Source organism: Silene latifolia, chromosome Y (assembly GCF_048544455.1).
Source record: "Silene latifolia isolate original U9 population chromosome Y, ASM4854445v1, whole genome shotgun sequence".
NCBI classification, from domain to species: Eukaryota; Viridiplantae; Streptophyta; class Magnoliopsida; order Caryophyllales; family Caryophyllaceae; genus Silene; species Silene latifolia.
In genome coordinates this window covers 360,788,018-360,793,032 of record NC_133538.1, presented here as the reverse complement: position 1 = coordinate 360,793,032, position 5,015 = coordinate 360,788,018, and the positions used below count along the sequence as shown (strand labels likewise).

Below are 5,015 nucleotides of genomic sequence, written 5' to 3'. Positions count from 1 at the left end.
GCTGCGTCTATTCCCAAGTGGTTTCCTCCTGCAGAAGAAAGATTTCCGTGTTTGAGTTATGGTAGGACGTAAATAATTCGATTTCCTTAATATCTTATATGAATATTACGGGAATTTACTTACTAAAAGATATAATTTGTGAAATATGGAATAGAAATATCCGGAACATTCCAGAACATTCTGACTCGGGTTTTAACGGTTATCAGAAAATGGAGACGGTTTTAGGCCCGGACTCTGAATGTACTCTAATTACTGTCAAAACGACCGTATCGGGACGTAGATGACAACTAAGAGGTAGACATTAATATTTGAGCAATCACTTGACGATAATCTTACGAACTGTCACCAATCGTTCCGCGTACCAAACATGCGGCCCAATCATCACCGGGTGGTTTGCGGGAGGTGCGAAAATGAGGTATCTCTGAGCCCCACTTTGACCGAGGCTTGGACAAGGCGAAAGTCAAAGTATAGCCATCAGGTCAATCGAAGATTACAACCTGACGACTATGGCGACGCGAGGCGGCTCAAGGGGTCTGAGCCAAGGACCTGTCGTCAGGAACATTTTAGAGTCTGTCGACTATCGGGGAGGGTCGTTTTAAGTCCATTAGACTACGTAAGGAGGCTCGCCAGCCATAAGAAGAGACCATACCTGGGACTTCTTCACGAGATGCTTCCGGAGGTGCATAGGAGCTAAGGTTAAGACCTAAAGGATATATAAGGATTGTGCTAGGGTGTGGGACCCTAAAGGAAAGCATTGACGGGAAGGAGGCCTAAAGTAAGTTCAACTTAAGGGGTAAACCGAAGGTTGGGTATAGGAACTCTATTGGTTTGGGGAACTTGAAGGCTTATGAACCTAAAAGGATTGGGATCCTATAGTTAAAAAGTCCTAATTTCGGGTTTACGAACCTAAGAAAGAAGGCTTTGGGTTTGGGAACTTTTGGAGAACGACACCCTGTCGAACTCCACGGGGAAACGAGAAATATTGAGAGTAGCAGGACACAGGCGGGAACTGCTGGGAGAAAACTGCTTTGGGTAGTCTTCGGGAAATAATTGGGAATAGCAGGACACAGGCGGGAACTGCTGGGAGGAAATCTGCTTAGGTAGATCGTCAATCCTTACGTCTTGAGAGAGACAGAATGTCCGCTTACTCTCGCTAGAGACCCGATTGGGAATTATTCTTCTCGTCATGAGAGGGAAAGTATATTCTCTTACTCTCGCTGAAGACATAATGAAGGTGTGTCGAAGTTTGTGAAGGAACCAATGCTCGTTGCGACAAGCAGAAGGTCTTGAAAGGAATAAATAGTACGCAACAGTCCGCTGCGGGCTTGGAAATGCGGGCCGGAACGAAAGAAAAATCGCCAAACGGACCAAAAGAATGAAATAGCATCGGGGAAGAGGCGCACCAAATATGGGCCCACAAATAACGAACTCATAACGAATTTTTTAAAATCCGTATGGAGGGAACAAAAGGACGAGGCACAGCAAGAGCTGCGTCTCTTGGAAGAGGCGCAGCGCCTGCTGCGTCTATTCCCCAATTTGGTTTTCCTGCGTAAAAACGCGAAAATCAGGAGGTTTATGTTCATTCTTATTCGAAACACAAATCTCTCATTTCTCTCTCAAATCTTCACCATTTCCGCCAAGGTTTGATTCAAAAGCTTGCATTAAAGATGACTAATCGAGGTATGTGTCTCAATCTTGCGTTAATCTTCTACATTTGTCCAATTTTGAGCCGAAAAATTAGGGTTTATGACCCTTTTGATCGAAAATTTGGGGCTTTTCCTCCAAACGCATTTGCCTTGTCAAATTGACATTAGAAACGGATAGTAGGTAATATTAGGAGCATAACCATGTATTTGTTTCGAATTTTCATCAAGCTTTGAGCCTTTGAGTGAATTTTGAGACGGTTTTACAGCTAAACCCTAAATTGTTTCGAAAATAGCCTTAGGATTGCCCATTTGTAATGAAACTTGATATTTGGGATCCTTGAATGATGGGTAAACTTTCTACCATCTAGGAATTTTGGTTTGTGACAGCTTTTCCAGGACACTTTTTGGGGCATAATCGCCATTATAGAGGAATGCTGCCAAAATTTCGACTCGAACCCAGAACTAGGCTTCGAACTAGACTTGACTTGACCCAAATTGCCACATGAGTGGTCTGGTTGGTGGGAATATGGCCAAAGATGGCGAAAAAGGAGCGGTTTCAGGGCTTTGAAGGCTCGAAAATCCCTTAACCAAGGCTTGTCGTCGCGTGACGCGGCCTGAATTTTCTTTAATGTTGCAGGTGATGAGGCTTCTACTTCCGGGAGAGCTCCCATGGAGATAGACGCTGCTACTGTCGAGGAGGCTTTAGAGCAGGCCTTCACCGCTGCGGTGATGGCTACTGGGGACGAGTTTCACGAAGAGGAGGCCCCGAGACGGGCCAACGTCGGACGAGGAGGTCGCCAGCTGAGAGGGGCTCCCGCGTGGGCTGAGACTTGGGAGAGTAGGCACCTCGTGTGGGCTGCAGAGGGTCACCTGTCCTACAGGACGGTGAAGAGTTTGGTAAATAGGAATTCACTGCTCATTCTTTTATTCAAATTTCTTTCAAACTTCGTTCAAAACTAAAGATAGCTTTGTTTCAAATCATAATAGGAGGCCGGGAACATCAGGTCGTTCTCGGGTTACACGACAGCGATGGAGCACTACGAGCGGTTGTCGGTGGAGGAGAGGGCCATGATCGAGCGCGGAGCGTTTGGTCCTTTGGTTCAGGTTTGGAGGGATATCGCGAAGAGGAAGTTGCGGGCTAACCTTAGCCTGGTCCGTGCTTTCTTGGACCGATTCTGGGACACGACTTCCACGTTTCACATGCCTTTTGGTGAGGTGGGAGTCACTTTGGAGGATTACGGCATGATTTCTGGTCTGCCGTGTGGGACCGAGGAGGTGGTGTGGCCGGAGACTGCCATGAGGGCGGACTCGGCTGAGGCGAGGAGATTGATCGGCTGGAACTTGTCGCCAAGGCTGTTATAGTGCCGGGTTTGATACCCTGTTCTTACGTTCGAGACTACTTTGCGGGGAAGACCCCGGCGCTGGTGACGATCGATGGTAGGGAGACGGCTCCTCCTCCCTGTACAGCAGAGCAGAGGGCTCGTCTGTGGCTTTGGTGGTTCCTGTGTTCGATTTACCTCGGAGACAAGGGCGAGAGGCTGTCGACGAAGCTTCTTCCCTTCCTTTCTGACCTGAGTTCCCTAGGACGTTGGGACTGGGTCACTTTCTTTGGTTTTGCGGTCCTCATCCGCTTCATGAGGGCCATGGTTCGTCCGGAGTTGATGGAGAAGGGGACTTCTCCTGGTGCTGTCGGGCCTGGACTACTGCTGGAGGTATGAACCTACCTTTAGACTAAAGTAAATTCCTTTCTTTATCAAATCACGAAAGATTGTCATTGATTATTTTGCTTTACATGCGTGGGTGTACTCCTACTTCCCGGGCCTCGCGCCCAAGAGGACGGAGCCACTGGAGAGAGCCTATCCCGTGGTGAGGGATTGGGTGATGTGTCGGACAAAGAGCAAGCGTTCTTCTCACAATGTCTACCGGCGGGACGTGAACGCTCTTCATCTGAGTAGCGTGAGTATCTCACTTATATTCACTTGCTTCTTATATTTGCTTTTAATTGATCGTAGGAATGATCCTTTTTATCTTGTCTTAGTGGGTGCCCCGACCTTGGGCAGAGTACGCTGGAGCGCCTCCTTTTGTGGCTGAGGTCCTTCGTCCTAGGAGCTCGGGCCGACTGCTGTTGAGGACGTCGATGGGTCCTGTGTGGTACCTGGGTGAGCGCTTGGCTCGTCAGTGCTCGCGGGGCGTGTTGACGGTTCCCGTCGATCCTCCCAAGACGATGTTTAGGGAGCCTTTTGAGGCTGAGAGGGAGGCGGACTTGGCTGGTACCAGTGGTGACGACCTTCTTCTTCCTGGCGAGGACTACTCGGCGTTCCTCTACGGGAGACTGGCGTACTGGCCAGTGGTGGTGAGTATCTTTTATTTTTCCTTTTGATTTGATTTTTGAGAACCATGATGAAAGATCATCGATTGATGAGAACCATTTGTCTTTGTAGGAAGTCGAGGCGGCGGGCATCGAGTCCCAGAGTACCCCAAGACCCTCGAGTACACTGACGTGACCGGGAGGACGACGATCTCCGAGCTCCGTGACTTTGACGTAGCCGTGACGGATGCTGGCCTGGACGATTGGCAGCATCTGATTCGGAGGGTGAGCCTCTAATCTGTATATCCTTTGTGTAAGAACACACTTGATTAAATTTGTTCAATTGTTGAGCACTTCTTTTTGAAAATGCAGGTTGCGCCGTCTCGGTTTGTGGCGTTGTGGAGGGTGGCCAACCGGCTGCGAGCTACTGCCGTCGAGGCACTTGTCGGCGGTCGAGGTCGTCAGGTATGAACCTTACGCCTGTTTCCCTTTTTTGATTTTTGATTTTCTAATTTTGCTTGAATTGATTGACATGAGCCAATTTTCTTGTTTACAGGGTGACCGCGAGCTGGAGCGAGAGTTGACCCAGTCTCGGGAGGAGACAGCTCGCGTGTTGAGGGAGCTCGAGGTTCGGGATGCCGAGATCGCTGCTCTTGTGGCGAGAGTTGCAGAGTTGGAGGGCGCCCAGCAGTAGTTTTGTGTAGCTTTTTTGTCGTATGTTGGCTGTGTCTTGTACATTTGTTCATTGGGACTATCATTTTGAACATTTTTTGGACTTTGTTTGGGGCTCGAGCCCCCAGTTTGTACATTTCCTCCGTTTGGTATATATACGATGGCCCGAGTGCCTTTCTTTGCCGGGTTGTGTTGCTTGTATCCGCAGTTAGTTTCGAACAGGTTTGGTAGATGACGGTTTATGCCATCATGCCGCCGAAATTTACATAGAAAAACACGCAAAGCATACATTTTTATATACATATGGCCTTAATTAGCGCAAAATGAGAGACTCAAAAGAACGCGAAAAATGCAAAAATGCAAAAATTTTGCCGGAAATGACCGGACGG

The 5,015-nt window shown here is 48.4% G+C and overlaps 1 long non-coding RNA gene across 1 annotated transcript; it reads left to right on the top strand.

Moving 5' to 3' along the window:
• Nucleotides 1-3,266: 3,266 nt before the first annotated feature.
• Nucleotides 3,267-4,785, top strand: LOC141633837 (uncharacterized). Its single transcript, XR_012538589.1, has 5 exons — nt 3,267-3,602; nt 3,685-3,999; nt 4,088-4,239; nt 4,327-4,419; nt 4,511-4,785. It is a non-coding gene; the product is annotated as an uncharacterized LOC141633837 (long non-coding RNA).
• Nucleotides 4,786-5,015: the final 230 nt, after the last annotated feature.